General features: G+C 43.8%; 1 pseudogene; it reads left to right on the top strand.

Annotated features, from left to right (window-relative positions):
• Positions 1-25,895, top strand: part of LOC115463701 — a 750,344-nt pseudogene that overhangs the window by 306,062 nt on the left and 418,387 nt on the right.

Here is a 25,895-nt window from a genome sequence, read left to right as displayed (position 1 = left end):
CGCAAAGGGGCAGAGCCAACCGTATTTTCGATTGGGGCCGGCTAAATCGATCGCCGGGTTTAGAGGAGATAGCCGGCTTCGTTTTTCAGCCATAATGAAATCCGGGCCCGGCCATCTCAAACCCAGCGAAATGCAAGGCATTTGGTCGTGGGAGGAGCCAGCATTTGTAGTGCACTGGCCCCCCTCACATACCAGGACACCAACCGGGCTCCCTAGGGGGCACTTCTAGAAATTAAAAGAAAATAATAAAAATAGCTCCCAGGTGCATAGCTCCCTTACCTTGGGTACTGAGCCCCCCAAAACCCACTCCCCACAACTCTACACAATTACCATAGCCCTAAGGGGTGAAGGGGGGCACTTACATGTGGGTACAGTGGGTTTTGGGGGGGGGGGATTTGAGGGCTCAACATTAACCACCACAAGTGTAACAGGTGGGGGGGGGGTGGGCCTGGGTCCACCTGCCTGAAGTGCACTGCACCCACTAAATACTGCTCCAGGGACCTGCATATTGCTGTCTGGGAGCTGGGTATGACATTTCAGGCTGGCATACAGGCTGGCAAAAAACTTTTTTTTATTTTGGGTGGGAGGGGGTTGGTGACCACTGTGGGAGTAAGGGGAGGTGATCCCCGATTCCCTCCGGTGGTCATCTGGTCAATTGGGGCACTTTTTTGTGACTTGGACCTAAAAATAAATGGACCAAGTGCAGCCAGCGAAATGCTCGTCTGAGCCAGCCATCTTTTTTCCATTATGGAGTGAAGCCGACCATCTCGTAACCACGCCCCCGCCCCGCCTTCTGTACCCTCCCTTGAAGGTTGGCCGGCCCCGCGACGAAAAGCAGCTGGGGCCAGCCAAAATCGGCTTTCGATTATACCGATTTGGCCGGGATCAGGAGATCGCCGGCCATCTCCCGATTTGTGTCTGAAGATGGCCGGCGATCTCTTTCGAAAATAAGCTCAGTTGTCTGTATAGCAGATGGTGGTATCATGTGTGTCACTACATATCCTCATGGGAGCTGGGTGAGGCCAGCTGCAATGAGTTATATGTACTGACTTGCTTAGGCTATCAGATTGTGTACGTACAAGGTCATGAATAGTTCAGGGTCCTTGCACAGTATTGTTAACTGTACAGGTATTATGGTGGAGGACTATCACAGTTTTTAATCATCCTCAATTTTCTCATCATAAATGTCTTTTTCACCAAAGCATTTATCTGCCTTTCTGGGCTTAAAGTGCTTGTGAAAATCACTCCCAGTATTTTCAGACTAGTCTCGTATGTAAAATCTAGATACGAGGGTGGGGGGCATTTCTGGCAGTAAATGACAATGCATCCACATTGGCACACACTGCTCGACTACCGCTGGGTTAGCTTGTGAGCCCTTACTGCCTTCTAAATACCGCACTGCATGATAGCCTAGACGTCCAAGGAAGCAGGTTTAAGTCCAGATGTTGATCTTTTTCCCCTTCTAAAATTTGGAAATATACATTTATTGTTTGGGGCCTACCCTAGTCCCACCACTTCCCTTGCCAGATGCACATTTTTCAGTGTTAGCCATGTATATCCCAGCTTTGTAAAATCGGGCTGGTGTGCTAATAAGCTAATTAACTAATAATTACTCTGATAGAATTAGTGGCTAGTCTCGTCTGTTTGGAATATAATTTTGCCCTAAAATGGTCCGAAAACAAAGAAAAGGGTTCTCATGGAGGTTTTGCTGGCAGTAAGAGAATAATGCCAGACCTTGGAAATATAGATGGATAAGAAAGACAACTAACCTTACCCTGTAGGCTGCCTGGAAATGCCCTTTGGCTCCTTCTGTGTGGCAGGTCTCTCCTTTTCCTCTTGGACACCAAGCTGAATTGCCAGCCGGCTCCTGAACAAGGCTCTATATATAGACTGCCTGTTCCACTGTGTCTTCAGTCTGTGTTGGTTGTGGAAGGCCATCAGCAATGAAGCTGAAATGCACACAGCTCTTAACTGCAACTCTCTTAGTTGAAGCTAAGATACTACCCAGTACTGGTTCTTATTCAATACGGCACATATTCTTAGCTCAGTTCCTTTATGAGCACGGAGTTAGCTCCTCAGCAATACTCAGAGAGACTGCATATTGGCTACTAAAATAACAACTGTCAAGGAGAAAGGTGTCTGTCTCTCAGTGTAACAGGCTAACTGCCTGTGTAGCTCTTGTCTGTCTCCTTCAGTAGACTCCCCTTGTGGACTTGATATAATGGACATCATGTCACACGTAGAACAGTTCTCTGCTTGATTGAGTTGGGCAGATAAAGACTGCATGCATAAAGTGTGCACGTGGGCAGTATGGTAAAGCTAGGATCACTGAGCTAATCAGATGGTAATTGCATGGGTGTAGTTTGGTCATTTCATTGGGGGGGGGGGTGGCTTGGCTTATTAGAATATTCATTTGCATATATACATATTCATTATGGTTCTTCAAAAAACACACACCCCAGACTAAAACACTGAATTTAATGCCAGTATATCAAAGCAATGAAGTTTTTGGGGTTTTTTTTTTTAAACTGAAATGAGCCAGCACCAAGGGGAATTTCTGTCATTATGCCCCTCACTTTCACACAAATTAGCAAGGGGAGAATGCACTTTCCCTAGGCCTGACACAGCACCATCTCTGTTCACTTTCTCCAAATCCCAGCTCTTTCTCCTTCCTTATCAGCAACTCTACATACTATGCCACATAGATAGAAAAAATACCCCCTCCCCCAAACACCAGTATACCTGCTACTGGGAAACTGGAACAATCCAGACTGTTACATATTCCTGTACAGACACTACATGATAGCAGGCCCGCCGAGAGACAGGGCCGGGCCCGGGACAAGGCCGCCCCTAGGCCCTGCCCCCACTGCCCCCCCCCACCAGGTTGTCGCAGGCCCCCGGGAATTTTGTCCCCCCCCTGTCCTCCCCTCTCAGCAGCCCTGCATGCTAGCAGAATCCTTCACCTAAGTTGCACATGTAGAACATGGACAGACCCTCACATGATACAAAATAGGGAAAAGAGGGAGAGTAGTGGAAGGATCTTCCAACATAGGACATTATCATGCAGATAATTGCCCATAAAGCCTCTTGAACAATTTACCTGTGTGTTAATGTCCTATGTTAAAAGACCCTTCCACTACTCTTCCTCTTTTCCCTGCTAGACTATTCATAGTGGTCATCTGTTCCTCCACCTCAGTGGTTTTTACCACTATACAAAACAGGGAACCACAGAAAAACTGAAAGAGATCTCCCTCAAGAGAGGCAGACTCTGTAAGCAGTGTAAACACTGGTAAAAGAGAAACAGAAATGTATTTTCTCCTGCACTCTGCAAAATACAAAAAAAGAAAAGATGTACATTTCACAAACAGGCACATTTCAGTCCGTAAAAAGTATTAAATAAAAATATATTTTTTTTACCTTTGTTGTCCGAGCACTTTATTTTTCTAATTGGGCTGGTCCCAGTCTCTTTTCCACTTTCCACATGTCAGTCTTCTCTAAATTCTTTTCCACGTTGGCATTTCCATTTCTTCTCTCTCTTTTTATCCTTCCTTTCCTTCTCTACATCTGTCTGGCAGTGACCTTTCATGTCATGTCCTCCCCCCCCCCCCCCTTATTTGTGTTTATCCTCCTTTCTCTCACCTTAGTCTCTGTTGATCTTCTCATCTATCTACTAGCTTTTATCATTGCTCCCTCTGTCTGTCACTTATCCAGTCTCCTAAACCCCTATTTTTCCCCATCTTTCACCCACTTCCTTAGCCCCTATTCCCATCCTCTTAGCTCTCATCTACCCGCCACTGGATCTCATCACCCTATCAGTCCCCAACGCCATCCCTGACTCTCTTTCATTCCCTTGCTTCCAAGGCCATTCATATATCTCTTACCCTGTACCCTATGCCCTTCCTTCCTCTCACCCCTTGCAAGATCCAGTGTCACTCCCCCCCCCTCCCTCCCTTCAAGGTACGTTCTGTCTCTCCCTCCCTCCTTCCTTCCCTCCAAGGTCTGGTGTTGCTTTCCATAGGCGCCCCGTATAAGAGGCTGGGAGAGGCTAAGCCTCCCCAGCCCAATCGTGGACTTCCCTTGGCTGCTGCCTTCACAAATGCAGCGCTTTTGCCAGGCAGCTCTCCCTCCTTCCTTCCCGCTCTCGGCTCTCCGACTGGCAGCCCTCCCTCCCCCCCCCCCCCCCCCCCCGCGTGTGCGTTTTAACCTTTTACTTTACGTGGCAGCGATATCAATGAAGAAAAAGGCACTACAGGCTCGCCTGCAGCTTCTCCCTTCTCTCTTCAGACAGTGTCCCGCCTTCTGCGATGATGCATTTCCTGTTTCCGCGAGGGCGGGACACTGTATGAAGAGAGAATGGAGAAGCTGGAGGCGAGCCTGTAGTGCCTTTTTCTTCATTGACGTTGATGCCACAGAGAGTAAAAGGATTAATTTTTTCTGTGTGTTGTCAGACAATTATGGAGGTAAGCTCTGCCCCCTTTAGCCTCCCCAAACAGTTGGGCCACCGACCTCCTATATTGCTTTCCCTCCCTCTCCCCATCCAGAAGTTCTGGTGTTTCCCTCCCTCCCCACAAGGTCCTGTGTCGCTTTCCCTTCCTCCCCCCTATCAAATTCGGTGTCGCTCTCCCAATCTTCCTCCCTCCCCCCCCCCCCACATGGTTGTTGTCACTCTCCCTCCCTCTCCCACAAGGTCCGGTGTCACCTGCCCTTTCCCCTTCCCTCCAAGTCCAGTGTCGCTCGACCTCTCTCCCTCCCCCCCCCCCCCCCCCGCCGCCGCCAGGTCCTGTCACGCACTGTCCCTCCCCCCTGCATGCTCCAGTTTCAATCCTCCACTTCTCCGCTCTGCTTCCGCTGCAGGCTTTCCATCATCTGGGCTGCCGGCAGTGTTACAATGTAAGGATGCAGCCTGTTTTTGCATGGACCGGAAGCCTTCTCTCTATTGCGAATTCCTGTTTCCACATAGGCAGGTCGCTCATTGCAGAGAGAAGGCTTCCAGGCCATGCAAAGGCAGGCACCGTGCTTACATTGCTAACACTGCCAGCAGCCCAGAAGATGAAAAGGCTGCAGCGGGAGAAGGGTGGAGAGGAGAAGGAGTGACACCAGAGCTTGCAGGAAGTAGAGAGAGAGATGCCATCATGCAAGCTGTTTGGGGGGGCACTGCCCCACCTCGCCTCCCCCCAAACTACGCCCATGGGTAATTGTCATAAGCTGGTCATAAGAATGCCTTGGTGATAGTCCTCCTTTTCAGAGCCGGTACTGCTGGCGCCCTGGATGATCAGCAAAGATTACCACATACCAGTGTCAGTGTAAATCACATTCCTGCAGCTTCATTCCAGAGAGAGAGAAAACAAAGATGTCCCTTGGAATGTCAGTGTCCAGTGCTGCAGGACGTTTTGTAACAACTATGACAGTATTGTCCTAAAAAGATAGTTCTTGGCCTAGTCAGTATGGTTCACAGGCCTCAGTTTGGCAGTACAGGCCTTTATACATAAAAATAGGTATGGGCAATATATCCAGTGGTGTGCTGGAGCCGGTTGTTAAATTTTTAAAGCTCTTGCGATCCAGTTCTGGCAGGCGAACTGGCTCCTAGTGGCGACACAACTCGGCGGTGAGGTAAGCATGGCAGGAGGGCGTCACAAGCCATGCTTACCTCACCTCCCGCCACTCTTGGGGGGGTTTAAATCTTTGATTTACCTCCGTCGCAGCAGCTGCAGTCAAAGCCCGTCTCTAGTCTTCCCTTCATTCCCGTCAGTGTCCCGCTTTCTTCTGACGTCATTTCCTCTTTCTACGAGGGCGGGACACTGACAGAAAACGAAGGGAAGGCTAGAGACGGGCTTTCACTGTGGCTGCTGCGACGGAGGTAAATCAAAGTTTTAAACCCCCCAGGACGGCAGGAGCAAAAAGAGGTATGTTGGGTGGGGGGCAGAACAGGCCGGACAGGTGGACATGGGAGCAGGAGGGCAGGGGAGAGAGGAGCATCGAATGGATATGGATGGGAAGGCAGGGCCCAGGGAGAGAGGAGAAATTGCTGGACATGGAGGGGAGGGCAGGGGAGAGAGAGGACAGCTGCTGGATATGGATGGATGGGGGGGGGAGCAGGGGAGAGAGGAAAATTGCTGAATATGGATGGATAGAGGGCAGGGGAGAGGACAGTTGCTGTACATGGGTGGATAGATGGATGGAGGGCAGGGGAGAGGAAAGTTGCTGGACATGGGTGGGTGGATGGAGGGGAGGCCAGGGGAGAGGAAAGCTGCTGGGCATAGGTGGATGGAATGGAGGGGAGAGGAGAGTTTCTGGACATGGGTGGATGGAGGGGAGGGCAGGGGAGAGAGGAGGGTTGCTGGACATGGATGGATGGAGAGGAGGGCAAGGGAGAAAGAGGAGAGTTTTTCAGGACATGGATGGAGGGGAGGGAAGACAGGAAGGAGATGCACATGGATGGAGGGGAAGGGAGAGAGAGAAGACATGCTGCACATGGATGGAGGGGAGGGAAGAGAGAGGAAGTGAGATGAACATAATGGAGGGGAGAAAGGAGAAATGCTGTACATGGATGGAGGAGAGGGGAGAGAGAGAGAAGAAATGCTGGACATGGAGAGAAGAGAGAGGAAGGAGATGAGATGAAGGAAAAGGAAGAGAGGAGAAAAACTGCACATGGATGGAGAAAATAGGAAGAACCTGGATCCACTGGACAGTCAAGTCTGCAGAGGACCAGAAATGAAGAAGAAAGAGGAAAGAAAAGAAAGAAATGGAAAGGAAGCCCTGGAAATGGAGTCAAGGGAACAGATAGAGAGCAGCAGAATCAGATACTGGGCCAGCATGATCAAAAAAGCAAAGTCACCAGACAGCAAAGGTAGAAAAAATTATTTTCATTATAGTGTTTGGAATATGTCCACTTTGAGAATACATCTGCTATCATATTTTGCAGTATATAGCAACAAGTTTCTTTCTGTTTTTCTGGTATTGTGCTGCATGCACAGTTTAACTTCTTAGGATTTCAGGTTAATTTTTGAAGAATTTGAATAGGGGCTATCTCTGTTCTGTACGTATGACTGCAAGGCCAAGTGTCTGAATAGGGATCTGTTTGTTAGGTTCTGAGATTTTGATAACACATTGTTCAGAGTTGGCAAGACTGTCTGTTCTCCTAATTCCTGGTCTGTATGCTAATTTGGTTTGTGTCATTTTGGATATACTGCAGAGATTTTTTTTTTTCCTGGGTAAGGGCTTCTAAAACAGACATCATGTTATGAGAATCAGGTTCTCAACATTAAAAGTTTATATTTATTTATTTACTTATTTATGGCATTTTATCCCACATTAAACATGAATTAGATTGGAACCTGGGAGCATTTAATTTTTTTTTCCTGGACAAAGTAATGCATTGCCGCCCTCCCCCCTCCAGGCTCTCTCCCTGGCTATAGCCAGCTCTGAAATTTGGGGGGGGGGGGGGGCGCAGAGGTGGACCGGGGAGAGAGCCTGTTGTTAAACATTTACCAGCACACCACTGACTATATCCCAATACAGGGACTTAGATGTTTATGCAATATAAATGTCTAAATTCTGGTTTATATACGTAGACCAAAATAGCATTTTATCCAGCCAGCCAGCTCTCTTAATGGCCAGATAGGTCAGTAAGTCTTGCAACTTATCAGGATTCAGTTTAAAGACAGATAAACAACCATAGACTTGAAATATCCCATGAGAGAGGCCTCTGGATTTGTGATGTGCATTAACAGGTCATCTGTGAATGAAGCAAACTTGAGTTCTGTGTTACCCATCTTTATCCCATTGATGCTCTGAACTCTCTAATTGGGATGCTAACATCAAGACAAAGAACAGAAGAGAGAGTGGGCAAACCTCTCATGTTCCCTGCTGAAGATTAAAGCCCTCTGTAGTCACCCCATTAATTAATACTGCTCCCAGGGAGTATAATATAAGAATCGTAATGTGCTTAGAAAGCTCCCTCATAGCCAAAATGTAGCATCACTAAAAACATATACTACCAGTTAATTCTGTCAAATGTATTTTCAGCATCAAAACTTATAAGCAGGATGGGAAATTTCTCCTATGATCAGTGGACCAGAGACGCTAGAATTTTGCAAAAATTAACCACTATAGCGCTTATTTTCAAAGCAAATGGACATCTCAAATTTGCCCCCCCCCAAAATGTGCATCTCCCCAAAACGTCCACATTGCAATTTTGTAATGGCAGAATTTGAATATCCTATACTGCATTGCGTCCAATAAGCAAGGGGGCATATTGTGGGCTGGGTTTGGGCAGGACTAGGGAGGGCCCAAACTTAGAACTTCCAACAGCAATTACTAAATGAGAAGAAACTTCCATGTTTAAGAAGGACGTTTTTATTTAGACCTATTTGAATCATGATAGGGTATAAAATGGTGCTCTGATTGAGCAGCTTATCCACTGGAGAGATTAAGGCATTACCCCTCATAAACCTCCCAGTGGTTAATGTCCCCCTCCCTCACCCCTGAAAGTGACACCAGAAAGGGAAGCCAGACTCCTTGACAAAATCAGGTATTATAGGCATTCTTTTTTTTTTTTGGAAAATATCTTTATTATTAGAAGAAAAGACATGTAACATTTGAACATCACATTCCGGCTCAATGAAGTCAACTATTTCCAATATCTAGCAGCCGATAATAATCTATGAATACATTGACTACATGTGTCAGCTAAAAAACCTTATGAACACAGCAGCAAGCATGTCTGAAGGGTCAGTGCAGTGGATTGTAACCCAGGGGACCCAGGTTCAAATTCCACTTCAATTCTCTTTTTTTAACCTTTAAATTGTGAGCCCTCCAGAAACAGAGATATACCTGCTGTACCTAAATATTAAAGACATCTGGAAACCAGAGGTCTATTGAAGAATCTAAATGGCATCTTATCTAATGGACCCATAAGAATCTAATGTGTATCTTATTCAGCGTGTGGTAATAGTTAGCATGTGCTAAATCTGTTAGTGCAGCTTAGTGCATCCAAAGAAGGATACCCAACCAGCTTGGACCCTTTATAAGATTCCTCCCCAATGGTTTGCAAACCGTAACCCCAACTCTGAGCTGGTGTAGGGTTTGCCACAGCCAGCGAGCCAATCTTTGGCTCGCTGGTCACAGATCGTTGGGGATGAATATGTTCAGCATGCATTTGGATGCTACTTGTGCTACGAGCCCGGTTTTGCATGCATTTGGATGCTACTTGCTCTAAGAACCCAGTTTTGCATGCTAGTTGCATTCAGAGCCCACGAGCACGCTGTTTCACGCGCTCAGGGGCTCTTATCATGGGAGAGTAGCAAACGCAGGTACTAGTATGGCGCTTACAGCCTCTAGCACCTGTTTGCTTCTGCTCATCGGCCCATCAATTTGGAAAGTGTAAACCAGCAATTCACATCTACCTGTTCTACTACTCATATTTTGTAGACCTCTATCATCTCCCCTCGCTCATCTCTTCTCTAACCTGAAGAACCCTAACTTTTTTTTATCCTTTCTTCCTAGGGAAGTCATTTCATCTCCTTTTATCATTTTAGTTACCCTTCTATTTGTTTTCTTGACCACCTCTGCACACTGAACAGAGGGTTTCAATTTAACATTGATGACACCTAGATCCTTTTCTTGTGTCATGACTCCTAAGGTGGCACCATGTAGTTATAGTTTGGATTACTCTAAGTGTATCACTGGGCAGGGACCCTTTTGAATACTGGGGGTTTGTTTGTAGTACAGGCTGAAGATCTCTCTCATTCTTCTCATAGAATCAAAATGATTTAGCAGATTTCTAGTTGATGTCAGACAGAATCTGATTTCTGATGTACAGCAACTAGATGAAGAACATTCAGTATAAAAAAAAGCTCTTGATAGCAGAGATTTCCATTACGTTTCTGGAGTAGCAGTATCCACAACAGAGCTGTTTGTAGCTCTTGAGCAGTGGCGTAGCTAGGGTAGTTGACACCCGGGGCCGGTCATTTTTTAACACCCCCCCCCCCCCCCCAAAAAAAAAAAATCCAGTACTAGGCATACCGAGAATACAAAACACTCAGGACCTGTAGAGCAATTGTACCATACCATAAGCAGTAATTTGTACGAGTCACACAAGGAAAAGGAAAGCATCTTAAACACTACAGTGAGCACTAGAACATCAATTCACCTATTGTAAAACGAAAACAGACAGATTAGTACAGATCGTCGATCCTGCACAGTCAATGCCAACCGAAAGCCATGTCTTTTTCACAAATACAGATACACCCTAATCCACTATAGAATAAGTAATCATAAACTTTCTATTTAGACAAAAATTAAACTGAACCCCCAAGATGCCAGACTCTGCATACAATGCAACACCACAGAAACAGAAAATGTCCTCTAGTACTGTGCAAAATATAAAGACAGCAGATGTAAATTTGAAAAAACTAACAAATACCAATCACCACTTTACAAATTAACAAATAGAAATAAAAGAAATAATATCATTTTATTGGACTAATACATTTAGCTTTCAGAGGCCAAAACCTCCTTCCTCAGGTCAATTCAGTATAGTACTGTTACAATGTCCTATCCTGACCTGAGGAAGGGGGTTTTGTTCTCCGAAAGTAAAATGTATTAAAATTAGGCCAATAAAAAGATTACCTTATTTACATGTTCTATTATAAACATTTATTAACACAGCTACAATACTACTTTATCCTAAAGCAAAAAAATAAAAATATATATTTACAGTTCGTTGTCTCTGGTTTCTGCTTTCCTCATCTTTTCACTGTCTTCCTTCTATCCAGCATCTGTCTTCGCTCTCTCTCTGCCATCCAGTGTCTGCCCTCTCTCTCTGCCCCTTCCATCCAGTGTCTGCCCTCTCTCTCTGCCCCTTCCATTCACTGTCTGCCCTCTGCCCCTTCCATGCACCATCTGCCCCAGTCTGCCATCTCTCTTTCTCCCCCTTCCATCAACATCTGCCCTCTATCTCTGCCCCTTCCACCCACCATCTGCCCTTTCTCTCTGCCCCTTCAATCCGTCTGCCCTCCCTCACGCTCCCCCTTCTTATCCCCTCTCTCTCTGCCCCTTATTCCACCTGCCCCTAGTTCCAGCCCCAGCCCACATCTCCCACCTGCCCCCCTTTTCAGCCCCACTATCCCACCAGTCCCCAGCCCTTTTCTCCCATCAGTCCCGAGCTTCAGCCCCCAACCACTTCTCCCTGTCCTCTTTTCAGCCCCAGCCCTTTTCTCTCACCAGTCCCGAGCTTCAGCCCCAGCCAGTTCTCCCTGTCCCCTTTAAAGCCCCTAGTCCCCACAGTTTCAGCCCCCTTCATCCACCACATGCCTTGCATCCCCCCTTTTCAGCCCCAGACCCACTCTCCCACCTGCCCCAGGCATGGACCCATTTTCCCTCCTGCCCCCTCGTCAGACCCCAGTTCCAGCTTCAGACCCCTTCTCCCATCTGAGCACTCCCCTCCCCCCTCTGAGCTCCCCACCCTCCCCAATCCCCTTCTCCCCTCTCTGAGCACCCCTCTGAGCTCCCCCACCCCTCCCCAATCCCCTTCTCCCCTCTGAGTCCCCCCCCCCCGACCCGACAACTGAGATCCGTTCTCCTGCTGCTCCTACCCTGTCCTGCCTTTAAAAAAAAAATTTTCGAAGCGCTGGAGAGTGGCAGGCAGCGCGCCTCGCGTCTGCCCTGCTAGTAAAGAAGATCTCGTCGACGTCATCATCCTTCCCACACTGAGTCCCGCCTGCCCTCACGGTAATAGGAAGTTGCCTCAGAGGGGGGCGAGACTCAATGTGTGAAGGGCGACTACGTCAGCGAGATCTTCTTTACTAGCAGGGCAGACGCGAGGCGCAGCCTGCCACTCTCCGGCGCTTCGGAAAAAAAAATTTTAAAGGCGGAGCAGCGGGAGCGGAGCACCCCCCCACCCAATGACACCCGGGGTGGACCGCCCCGCCCTTGCTACGCCACTGCGCTTGAGGAAAGGAGTTGCCCACCTCAGTATTAAAATGATCAGGGTATTCTTAGAATAAATTTCTGATGATGATTAATACAGCACTACCCCTCTATTCTTTTTTTTTTTTTTTTTGCGTGTATGAAAACAGCGTAATTCTAAGCACTTATAGGCCCTGTGGTAACTTTTTTTTTTAAAACATATGTTACTATCTTTTTCCTATAACAGGCTCCCACAATGTCAAGCCTGACATTTTATTCCGATTTGGGCAAGAAGGATTCTGTTCTGAGCCTCCAGGATCAGAGGAAAGAGGAAATCTGACCACCACAGGCATATGTGAGAAACTGCATCAAACAGGTGATGTAGCTTGAATTAAAGCTAGAAACAAGCTGATCCAAACATGTCGTACAAGAATGACAGCTCCTCTAGACCAGGCACAGTGAGAATGAGGTGTTTTAATCATGGTCCCTGCTTCCAACCTTTGTCGTGTGGATAATGTGTTTGTTCTATTTTCCTTATTTCTACTTTTCTCCTTCCATTATCTGATTTGCCTATCTTCTCTTTCTCTTATTCTCCCTCACCATTTTCCCAAATCTGTCTAGTTCTTCCCTATGTTTTCTTTCAACATCTACTCTGTTTCATCCTTTATCAGTTTTTGTAATTTTTCTTGTATCTTTCACTATTTCTGGCATCTTTCAGGGCTGCTCCAAGATACTTAACCTTCATCCCACCCATGGGCGTAGTTTCGTCATTTCATTTTTTGGGGGGGTGAGGAGGTTGTGGCTTGGCTTATATTCATTTGCATATATACATATTCATTATGGTTCTTCAAAAAACACACACCCCAAACTAAAACAGTGAATATGAAACCAGTATATCAAAGCAATGAAGTTTTTGGTTTTTTTTTTTTTTTTTTGGGGGGGGGGGTAACTGAAATGAGCCAGCACCAAGGGAAACTTCTGTCATTATGCCCCTCACGTTCACACAAATTAGCAAGGGGAGAATGCACTTTCCTTAGGCCTGAAACAGCACCATCTCTGTTCACTTTCTCCAAATCCCAGCTCTTTCTCCTTCCTTATCATCAACTCTCCATACTATACCACATAGAAAAAATACTCCCCCCCCCCCCCCCCCAAAACACCAATATACCTGCTACTGGGAAACTGGAACAATCCAGACTGTTACATATTCCTGTACAGACACTACATGCTAGCAGAATCCTTCACCTAAGTTGCACATGCAGAACATGTTGTTGCAACCCTACCTTGTTCTTCTGGCAGTGACCATATTGAAAAGTTCATCTGAGGAGCAGCCATCTTGAAAGGATCATTTGAGGAGCAGCCATCTTAGGTAGCTCACTAGGAGGCAGCCATCTTGAGTTCTTTTGGGTGTGCCCTTTACGAGCTCTTGCCTCACAGCTGAGACCAGTACCCTCTGATTGGAGGCCTATTTAAGAGCTGGCCTGAGCAACCATCTTTGCTTCGGCTTCTGTTGCTATAGAGGTTCGGTGCTAGTTATTGTGCGCTTTGCTGTCTACTTTCCTGCCTTGATCCTTGGACCGAACTTGACTATCTGCTGTGTTGCTGCCTGCCTAGACCCTTAGACTAAACTCGACTACCTGCTGTGTTGCTGCCCAACACCGTCCGTATCCTGAAGTCCTGGTGGCCGCCTGCACCTGGGGGCTCAAATCCCGGGGAACGGTGGTCGCTTCCCAGGTGAAGTTAGGGGTTGTCCGGCAGCTTGACCGATTACTGCTCTGCTCTTCTTCCACCGTGCTCGGTCGTGGCACAAGGGCTCACTATCCAGGTCTTAACACATGTACAGACCCTCACATGATACAAAATAGGGAAAAGAGGGAGAGTAGTAGAAAGATCTTCCAACATAGGACATTATCATGCAGCTAATTGCCCATAAAGCCTCTTGAACAATTACCTAAGTGTTAATGTCCTATGGTAAAAGACCCTTCCACTACTCTCCCTCTTTTCCCTTCTAGACTATTCATAGTGGTCATCTGTTCTTCCACCTCAGTGGTTTTTATCACTATACAAAACAGGGAACCACAGAAAAAGTGAAATAGAGATCTTTCTCAATAGAGACAGACTCTGTAAGCTGTGTAAACACTGGTAAAAGTGAAACAGAAATGTATTTTCTCCTGCACTCTACAAAAATAGGAAAGACGTACATTTCACAAAGCAGGCACATCTCAGTCCTTAAGTATTAAATAAAAATATTTCTTTTCTACCTTTGTTGTCCGAGCACTTTATTTTTCTAATTGGGCTGGTCCCAGTCGCCTTTCCACTTTCCACATGTCAGTCTTCTCTAAATTCTTTTCCATGTTGGCATTTTCATTTCTTCTCTCTCTTTTTGTCCTTCCTTTCCTTCTCTATATCTGTCTGGCAGTGACCTTTCATTTCATGCCCCCCCCTTATTTGTGTTTATCCTTCTTTCTCTCACCTTAGTGTCTGTTGATCTTCTCATCTACCTACTAGCTTTCACCATTGCTCCCTCTGTCTCTCACTTATCCAGTCTCCTAAACCCTTATCTTTCCCCATCTTCCACCCACTTCCTCAGCCCCCATTCCCATCCTCAGCTCTCATCTACCCGCCACTGGATCTCATCACCCTTTCAGTCCCCAATGCCATCCCTGACTCTCTTTCATTCCCTTGCTTCCAAGGCCATTCATATATCTCTTACCCTATATCCCATGCCCTTCCTTCCTCTCACCCCTTGCAAGGTCAAGTGTCACTCCCCCTCCCTCCCTCCCTCAAAGGTTCGGTGTTGCTTTCCCTCCCTCTTCCCTTCCACAAAGTCTGGTGTTGCTTTCCCTCCTTCCTTCCCCTCCTCGTGCCCCCCACAAGGTCCGGTGTCGCTTTTCCTCCTTCCTCCCTCCCTGCAAGGTCCTGTTTCGCTTTTGCTCCCTTTCCCCTCCCAAATTCCTTCCTCGTGCCCCCCACATGGTCACTTCACTCTCCCTCCCTTTCACCCTCCTTTCACAAGGTCTGGTGTCACCAGCCCTTCCCCCTTCCTCCTTCTCTACAAGTCCGGTGTTGCACGATCTCCCTCCGTTGCCTCCGCCACCAGGTCCTGTCACACACTCTCTTTCACCTGCAAGCTCCAGTGTCACTCCTCCACCCGCTCTGCTCCCGCTGCAGCCTTTCCATCTTCCGGGCTGCCAGCAGTGTTAGCAATGTAAGGACACAGCCTGCCTTTGTGAGGCTCGGAAACCTTCTCTCTATTGTGAATTTCTGTTTCTGCCTAGGCAGGTCGCTCGCTGCAGAGAGAAGGCTTCCAGGCCATGCAAAGGCAGGCACCATGCTTATATTGCTAACACTGCCGGCAGCCTGGAAGATGGAAAGGCTGCAGCAAGAGAAGGGCGAAGAGCAGAAGGAGTGACACCAGAGCCTGCAGGAAGTAGAAAGAGAGATGCCGCCATGCAAGCCGTTTCGGGGGGCACTGCTCCCCCCAAACTACGCCCATGCTCCCACCTACTCAGCAGCTTGTGTGTTTTGTTTTCTGTGAGCTGCACAGTGCTGCCAGTATGAAAGAGACAGGCAGGATGGTCTTACTGTAAGAGGCTGGAGGACGACGACTGGGATCAACAGGAAGAATGAGGAAAGATGGCCAAATTGGTGACTCCATAAAGAAAGGATTTAGGAAGCACCACACTGATAGCAGTAGAAGGTGGGAATGAGGCAGAATGACTCAATATGGCATTTGTGGAATGGATTTAGGCAGGATGGGATTGAAAATGGGGAGGTGTAGGAAAAAGGATGGAGGTAGATAGGCCTTGAAAAGAAGCCGTAGGGGGAGGAAAGAGAGAGTGACCACTAGCAATGTTTTGTTTTTCTTATGTCTTAAGCTTTCCTATAAAACCTGAAGTTATTTTTCCATTCTTCTTACAGGAAGCCAAAGTTACACTGCTGAGCCCACAATAGAGATCCTGAAAATGGAAGAGGCTCCTGTATGTGACCAGCTGGAGAGAGGAGAGGAGGATAAGGATACCAGAAGCAGTGAGCCAACAATTCCTTTATAATAAAATCCTTGCTATGTGCTGTGAAGTATTTCAAAATTTTCACAGATTTATTGGTTAGTGAATGTAATCAAAGTGAAAGGAATCACTGCAGAGACTAGAGGGGAGGATGAGATCATGATGGTGTATTTATGTCTTATCACCTGTCTGCAAACAAATATCTTTAAAGACTTCTGTGGGGATATTTGCCTATATATGTTTTGCTCACTAGCTGTATAATTTATGTACATACTTTTATTTTTTCCAACAGATGATAGATTTGGCAATAAGAGAATGAGCATGTGTGATGGGCAGCAAATGGAGGAATGGAAACACAAAGACCCCTTCAGAGACAGCCCAGATCCTTCAGCTGATGGTGTGGGAGGTAGTAGTAGCGTAAGACTACCTAGAGTGAAAAAAAAGACCCTAAAAGGAGAGAAATCAAATGTATGTACTGAAGAAGAGAGAATTTCCACCAACTGCCCAAATCTCAGACAAAATCAGAGAATCAGCAGAGGGAAACTTTGTCAGAGCTCTACATGTGAGGAAATGTTCACTGGGAAGGCAAACCTGGCAAGACAAAATAAATTTCAAAGAGAAGATAAGCCGTTCCAGTATACGGAGTGTGACAAATTGTTTGCATATAAATCACAACTTCATCAAAAATTTCCCAAAGAAAGAGAACCATCTTCTGTACATGATAAAAAATTCAGTCAGGTATATGACTTGGGAGGACATGAATTAATCAGCTTTAGCAAAAAACAAGTGCATCAAATGCACCTCAAGGGAGCAAAGCTATTTCAAAGTTTACTATGTGATAAAAGCTTCACTCAAAAAAATTACCTCAGAATTCATGAAAGAATCCACACTGGAGAAAAACCCTATAAATGTTCTGAATGTGGTAAAAGCTTCAATCAAAAAGATCAGTCTCACAATTCATGAAAGAATCTGTACTGGAGAAATGCCATATAAATGTACTGAATGTAGTAAAAGCTTCAATCAAAAATTTGACTTCATAAATCATGAAAGAAGTCACACTGGAGAAAAACCATATAAATGTTCTGAATGTGGTAAAAGTTTCAAACGGAAATCTGAACTTATAATTCATGAAAGAATCCATACTGGAGAAAACCATACAAATGTTCTGAATGTGGTAAAAGCTTCATTCAAAAAAGTAATCTCAGAATTCATGAAAGAATCCACACTGGAGAAAAACCCTATAAATGTTCTGAATGTGGTAAAAGCTTCAATCGAAAAGATCAGCTCAGAATTCATGAAAGAATCTGTACTGGAGAAATACCATATAAATGTACTGAATGTGGTAAAAGCTCAATCAAAAGGTAGTCTCACAATTCATGAAAGAATCCACAGTGGAGAAAAACCCTATAAATGTTCTGAATGTGGTAAAAGCTTCAATCAAAAAGGTAGTCTCACAATTCATGAAAGAATCTGTACTGGAGAAATGCCATATAAATGTACTGAATGTCGTAAAAGCTTCAATCAAAAATTTGACTTCATAAATCATGAAAGAAGTCACACTGGAGAAAAACCATATAAATGTTCTGAATGTGGTAAAAGTTTCAAACGGAAATCTGAACTTATAATTCATGAAAGAATCCATACTGGAGAAAAACCATACAAATGTTCTGAATGTGGTAAAAGCTTCATTCAAAAAAGTAATCTCAGAATTCATGAAAGAATCCACACTGGAGAAAAACCCTATAAATGTTCTGAATGTGGTAAAAGCTTCAATCGAAAAGATCAGCTCAGAATTCATGAAAGAATCTGTACTGGAGAAATACCATATAAATGTACTGAATGTGGTAAAAGCTTCAATCAAAAAGGTAGTCTCACAATTCATGAAAGAATCCACAGTGGAGAAAAACCCTATAAATGTTCTGAATGTGGTAAAAGCTTCAATCAAAAAGGTAGTCTCACAATTCATGAAAGAATCCACAGTGGAGAAAAACCATATAAATGTTCTGAATGTGGTAAAAGCTTCAATCAAAAAGGTAGTCTCACAATTCATGAAAGAATCCACACTGGAGAAAAACACTATAAATGTTCTGAATGTGGTAAAAGCTTCAATCGAAAAGCTCAGCTCAGAGTTCATGAAAGAATCCATACTGGAGAAAAGCTGCATAAATGTTCTGAATGTGGTAAAAGCTTCAATCAAAAATTTGACTTCATAAATCATGAAAGAAGTCACACTGGAGAAAAACCATACAAATGTTCTGAATGTGGTAAAAGCTTCATTCAAAAAAGTAATCTCAGAATTCATGAAAGAATCCACACTGGAGAAAAACCCTATAAATGTTCTGAATGTGGTAAAAGCTTCAATCAAAAAGGTAGTCTCACAATTCATGAAAGAATCCACACTGGAGAAAAACCGTATAAATGTTCTGAGTGTGATAAATTTTTCTGTATCAAATCACATCTAAGAAAGCATGAAAGAATCCACCTTAGAGAAAAATGTGAACAAAAGTTGAGCAAAGCTGAAAACATCTCTCTGACTGATGACTGTGAAATAAACAAACTAGAACATGAAGATGTGTATAAATATCTAGAAGTGGAGGAAGGAACGAGTATCAAACAGGAATCGCTGAGAAGAAAAAATCAGTAAAGAATAGTATAGGAGACTAAAACTGATAATGAAGAGTGCATTAACATTATGGAATAAGTTACTGGTTATGAATCAGCTGGCACTTCCTGCACTCTTGTATAGCTTTGGAATTATGCACTGGCCTCTTAAAGACCTTGAAAAATAGATGTACAATTAAGAACTCCTCCATTCCTACCTGGTCATCTATAAGTGTATACCTAGACTGTACATTCCTAGAGATAAAGGAGGAATGGGTTTCATAGAAATAGATTACATTTATCGAGCTATTGTTATAGGTCTTCAGGCTTACCAAATGGCGTCAACAGATCCCAGTGCATAGAAGGTGTTGAAATATGAAAGAAAACTTACATAATCCAGTTTCATTATTAAACTTGGACAATCGTTGCAAGGAGTAGAATGAATGGGTGAAAAATCAATTGGTACCAAAAGGGAGGGAAAGAACAGAATTTGTAAGGAACAGAAAAAAACGTTAAGGAATTGGATCAGCAGGAACAAAACAACAACATAAGACCATAAGAGTAGCCATACTGGGTCAGACCAGTGGTCCATCTAGCCCAGTATCCTGTTTCCAACACTGACTAAACCAGGTCACAAGTACCTGATAGAAACCCAAATTCTGGCAACATTCCATGCGACCAAGCAGTTGCTTCTCCATGTCTGTCTCAATAGCAGACTATGGACTTTTCCTCCAGGAACTTGTCCAAACCTTTTTTAAACCCAAATACGCTAACCATTGTCACTACATCCTCTGGCGAACAGTTCCAGAGCCCACCTATTCATTGAGTATAAAAATATTTCCTCCTATTTGTGTTAAAGTTATTTCCATGTAAATTCCTTGAGTCCCCCCTAGTCTTAATTTTGGAGCAAGTACAAAATTGATCTACTTCTATTCATTCTACACCACTCAGGATTTTTTGTAGACCTCAATCATATCTCCCCTCATCTGTCTCTTTTCCAAGCTGAAGAGCCCTAACCTCTTTAGACTTTCTTCATATGGGAGGCGTTCCATCCCCTTTATCATTTTTTGCTCTTCTTTGAACCTTTTCTAATTTTGCTATCTTTTTTTGAAATGACCCTAATAGAATTGTGGTGTTGGTCTCATGGTGAATCTGATGAAAATAGGGACGATTCTTAGTACCAAGAGATGCAGTCCAAGACCAAGAAAATGTGGCAGAAAGATACAGAAATATTTCTGATTGTTTTTGGTGCCACAGGCCTGATCAAAAGAACTTCCATGTACCCATGGAGAGCATTAGCAGTAAATCTGAGAGACTGAGATCATACCCCAGCTTGATGTTCATTCCTGTCATGATGTGTGCAAAGCTATCACATTTGGATAAAAATTGCCCCCCTGAGAAAAATTGTTATAACTCTCTCTCCAGAAAAGATTAAAATTGAGAGATCACTTAGAGCTGGGGGGAGTGCAAGGTGTAATCTTCTCCAAGCCATTATTTATTCTTACCGTGATTACTCAATGGAAGAATCAGTGCTTTTGGCGGCCGGAAGGAAGGTAAGATATCCTGGGAATCTTTTATTGAAATCTTTAGTGATTTATCCCCCGCTACACTACAGAGACGCAGGGAACTGCAGGTTGTCATGGGTCAAATTTGGGTAGAGCAGTTCTACTACAGAAGGACTTTCCCTTTTTGAATATCTCACTGTGAAGGAGAAAGCTTATCAAACAACATAGAGGGAAGCAGCCTTACAGGTTATTCACTCACTGAGCTAGTGGGACCAAGAAGATCTCCTGACCTCAAGGATCATTGCAGACTTGTGACCTTTTGGCAACTTATACAGGGTTTTCTTAAAGCAAATATTTCCTCTTCCTTATGAGGGCTTGGTTTATCCATTAAACCTAGAGCAGGGTGCATAGATGCCTCGCTGGTGGGGATGTATACTCACTTGTTTAGTAATTCACTTTTTAATTCACCATTAAGCTTTTAGGTTTATGCTAATCAGACTATTGTGATATTACTCTGTTTTGCTCATTTTTTCAAGCTGTGAAAACTGATTGTCCCTGGGTTACCAGGACCTTCCTCTCCATTTTGCTAGTCAAATGGGGGGTGTTGAGGGTAGTGGGATGGGGAAAGGGGTATTTTGGGAGTTTAGACAATTAGGTACAGCATATTCCTGGGATTTGAATGAAATTTTGAGCCATTAAAAAGTAATAGGTGGTTAACAAACTAATGGACTCCTAAAAAGTTAAGATTGTTAGTATGAATATTAAAAGCCTGAATACCCTTTATAAGAGATAATCCAGCTTATTTTTGAAGGAGGTCTCCAGCCATCTTCCGACACAAATCGCGAGATGGCCGGCGATCTCCTAAAGCCAGCCAGATCGGTATAATCGAAAGCTGATTTTGGCCATCTCCAACTGCTTTCCGTCGCAGAGCCAGCCAAACTTCAAGGAGGCTTTTCGGTAGGGTAGCGGAGGCGGGATGGGGGCATGCTTTGAGATGGCCGGCTTCGCCCGATAATGGAAATAAGAAAGCCGGCCTTGTCGAGCATTTTGCCGGCTTCACTTGGTCTCTATTTTTCAGGACCAAGCTTCAAAAAGGTGCCCCAACTGACCAAATGACCACCGGAGGGACTCAGGGTGACCTCCCCTTACTCCCTCAGTGGTCACCAACCCCCTCCCACCCCAAAAAAATTTTTTTTAAAATATTTTTTTGCCAGCCTCAATGCCAGCCTCAAATGTCATACCCAGCTCCCTGACAGCAGTATGCAGGTCCCTGGAGCTGCATTTAGTGGGTGCAGGGCACTTCAGGCAGGTGGACACAGGCCCATCCCCCCCCCCCCCATCTGTTACACTTGTGGTGCTAAATGTTAAGCCCTCCAAACCCCCCCAAAACCCTCAGTACCCACATGTAGGTGCCCCCTTCACCCCTAAGGGCTATGGTAATGGTGTACAATTGTGGGGAGTGGGATTTGGGGGGCTCAGCACCCAAGGTAAGGGAGGTATGCATCTGGGAGCAATTTTTGAAGTCCACTGCAGTGCCCACTAGGGTGCCCGATTGGTGTCCTGGCATGTGAGAGGGACCAGTGCACCACAAATGCTGGTCCCTCCTACGACCAAATGCCTTGGATTTGGCCGGGTTTGAGATAGCCGGCCTCAGTTTCTATTATCGGCGAAAAACGATGCCAGCCATCAAACCCGGCCATGTCTGACATTTGGCCGGCCCCAAACGTATTATCGAAATGAAAGATGACTGGCCATCTTTTTTGATAATACGGTTCGGGACTGCTCTTTACTGCACCGGCCATAAGCACATAAGCACTGCCACGCTGAGAAAAGACCAAAGGTCCATCAAGCCCAGCACTCTGTCTCCGACAGCGGCCAATCCAGGCCCCAAGAACCTGGCAAAAAAAACAAAATTTAGTAACGATCAATGGAATTTTCCTTCAGAAATAGATGGCTGGCGCCGTTCGATTATGGTCCATCCAGTCTGCTCAACAAGATAAACTCATTTTACATGGTATGTGATACTTTATATGTGTACCCGAGTTTCATTTGTCCTTGCCTTTCTCAGGGCACACCTTAAAAGTCTGCCCAGCACCAGTTTCGTTTCCCAATTACCGGCGTCGCCACCTAATCTCGGCCAAGATTCCGTGGAACCATTTCTTCTAAAAAGGATTCCTTTGTGTTTATTCCATGCATGTTTGAATTCCATTACCGTTTTCATCTCCACCATCTCCCACGGGAGGGCATTCTACATGTCCATCACCCTCTCCGTGAAAAAATACTTCCTGACATTACTCCTGAGTCTGCCCCCTTTCAACCTCAATTCAGTTCAGTACTTGCATATGTTGTATTCAGTGCATTTTCCTAGCAAAAAAGGTTCTGGTACTCAAATGCTAGGCCAGCCTTAAGGAGTGGGGTGATAACTGAGGGACCCACCCCATAATAGCCAGGCCCCCTGCAACTAGTCACAAAATCTATGACAAGATTAAATTGGTGTGTAAATCATGAGCTCTTTCATTATAACTTGGGGTCCATGGATCAATTTTAGCAGACAATGGAAAAGGTGCTGGTACTCAATACCGCCAAATACCCCCTCAAAAAAAGCCCTGGTTGTATTAACAATAGAATAATTATGTTATTTGCTATTGTATCTATCATGGTATGTAAGAGTACACACATTATTATCCTTTACCTAGTGACCTAGTGTCTCAAGCACTTCAGCTCCTTTTAGGACTGAATTTTCTTGATAAAGGGGGGACTGTAATAGCAAAAGAGGCCCTGTAGGAGGCACTAGCCAGTACTATGAACCTGACTTTAAAAGATACATACTCAGGCTAACATCAGTTCTCTTGCTAAGACTGTTGCTTCATTAGGCCTTTGGCCTACATGCAGTGAAAAGAACATTGCTGACTAGTCAAGGCTACAGAAGAATGAACTCAGCTTTAACAACAACCTTGTTTATAGAAATTGGGATTCTGTGGTGAGGAGAAATCTGCTCATGGTGTCTAGAGCCCTGTTGTTTGGTCCTTAAAGACACACGCAACAGTAGAAACCCCCAGAGTTTTTGTTGTTCTAGACATTAAGGCTCCCTCCACACAAGAAAAGGGTATAAAAAGTCTTTCCACAAATATAATGTTATCTGGAGCAGCTCATATGAGAGCTGCCATCAGTGAAGTAGCAGACAGCCCAAATCTGAGTCAGCCGTATCATGGAAACATCTGAGGCTTGTTAAAACCACGGCTTTACCATGTGTTTCTGAGAGCACCTGATGGCTGGCTGTCTGCTGTCTGACCATCCCAGCTGTGGCTCTGGTATCCTCCCAAGAAATTCTACGGCTCCCTGATTGCCTCCATCTCCAGTGTTCGTGAGTATAGAAGATCCTCTTTCATCTGTGATTGAACTGTACTTTTCTTAGTGCCTTGGGGGTTAAGGGTCCGAATTAGTTCAGGACTAGGGTTTAAGTGTGTATACTCTCCCTCGCCTTGACAGATACATAGATGCTCACTGCTTTACCATCCTTGTGGGTAGAGATGGGTTTGTTACTTTATAAAAGTACCTAAGTAAAAAGTAAAAGTACTGGCTTCAAAAGTAGTGAAGTAAAAGTTTTATAAAAGAAATACTCAAGTAAAATAATAAAGTACAGCTCTTAAAACTACTTTTTACACATTTTCTTAACAAGTTGGACCACAGAATCTAGTATGTTTACAAGAAAACTTCCAGGAGGTCACACAAGGTCCTTCCTAGAAAAAAAAAAACACCCTGAGCATTGCAGTGAGCAGAAGAACATTAATACACCTATTGGAAAACAAAACAAGGTGGATTCGTGCAGATTAGTCCTACATAGGCACTTAATGCTAACAGAATACCCGGCCTTTTTCACACATGAACAGGAGGTAGCCCCTCATGAAGTATAGAATTAGTAACCCCAAACTAAAACTAGAAATATGTAGACAAAAATTAAACTGAAGGCCCAAGAAGCCAGACTCTGCATACAGTGCAAAACCATAGAAACAATGACATGTCCCTTTGTACCATGCAACATATAAAAAGCACAGATGTAAATTTCAAAAACTTACAAATTCCAATTTCTTCATTAACAAATAAAACAAAAACAGAAAATAAGATGATACATTTTTATTGGACTAACTTATTATATTTTTGACTAGTTTTTGGAGGCCAAAACCTCCTTCCTTAAATCAGGACAAACATACTATTGCAGCAGTATACTGTCCCGACCTGAAGAAGCAGGTTTTGGTCTCCGAAAGTTAGTACACTGTATATAGTCCAATATAAAGGTGTCACCTTATTTTTGTTTTTACTTTTATTTATATTTATTAACTTTTAAAGTAGACTTAGATGGCTACCACATTACTTCATCCTAGATTAAAAATAAAATTCTTTTTTCTATCTTTGCTGTCTGGCCATTTAATTTTTCTAATTGTGCTGGTTCCAGTCTCGGGTTACTGCTTTCCTGTCTTCTTTTAACACTCTTTCCTAGGGTCTCCTGTCCATGTGTCATTTTTTTCTCTTCTGTCTTCTTTATCTCTTCCACTATAACCTACTCTGACACTGATCTGTTCCAGGTCTGTGGGTGCTTGAGTACCCCCAATATTGGTACAGGCATTGATTTTTGACCCAGCTTGAATATTGTAATGCTCTATATGCTGGTTTACAGCATACATTTCTATATAAACTCCAACTTCTTCAGAACCGAGCAGTAAAATTAATTTATAGGTTCAAAAGGTTTGATCAGGCATCTGTCCTTTACAATATAAACTACATTGGTTGTCTGTTAAAGCTAGGGGTGAAGTTTAAGGTGGCATGTTGAGAGTATAAAATTATTTTGGGAAATTGTTCATTTTCTCTTGTAAATCATTAACTTTCTCCTCTATGAGACTTAGTTCTGGTTTTAATTCTTTACTTAAACAGGAATTTCCATTTCTTAAGAATATTAAACTGAAGCAATTTCATGTAAGCTCTTTTTGTTATCCGGCAAGATTTGGAATATGGTACCTTTGCAGATTAGAACTTTGTCTAATTATTTCAATTTTGTAAGGATTTAATGGCCTTTCTTTTTAGTAAATATTTTTTTTTTATCGATTTATTTTAATAACATTTATGCCAAATACATAATTCAGAATTAAGAAAACATTCTTTCAAGTAAATTATAAAGAAGGTACAATACAAATTTATATGTTTGTCCACATTAAACCTTATACGATCCAAGAACCAGGAACTTAAAATTAATTAGCCCAAATGACCAAAGTATAATCTCAAAACACGTGAGGTTCAAAGGACTCAGGTTGACACAGCCGATTTAGCGTTATTATCCATTGCTAACATCACATTACTCTTTGCTAACAATAAATTCTGTAAGCTTTCCTGGTTCAAAAAAAATATAATTAGTAGCTTCTAAAGAAATATAACATTTACAAGGAAGTTTGAATATAAAGGTCCCACCCAATTGTAGGACCCTTGATTTCAATAATAAGAAGTATTTTCTTCGTTTTTGTGTTTCTCGTGAGGGATCCGGAAATACTTGGATTTTTGAGCCAAGAAAGGAAGTAGTGATATGGCGAGAAAACAGTCTAAATATGTTATTGCGGTCCAGCTCTAGTGCAAATGTTACCAGCAGCGTTGTCCTTTCCGTAATAACTTCCAATGAACTTTCCAGAAACTGTGTTAAATTCACATCTGCCTGAGGTACTTGCAAATTGCCAGTTCCAGCGCCAGAAATGTAAAACACCCTAGTTATTTTTTTTTTATTTTATTTTAATTTTTCAAATATAACTTCAAAGCAAGCTTTGAAAAGAAACATGCACATCATCAAGAAATAAAACATACAAAAGGAAAAATATCTAAATTCAAGTTAATT

Source organism: Microcaecilia unicolor, chromosome 2, assembly GCF_901765095.1.
Source record: "Microcaecilia unicolor chromosome 2, aMicUni1.1, whole genome shotgun sequence".
Taxonomy (NCBI): Eukaryota; Metazoa; Chordata; class Amphibia; order Gymnophiona; family Siphonopidae; genus Microcaecilia; species Microcaecilia unicolor.
This window is presented reverse-complemented; position numbering and strand designations above follow the sequence as displayed.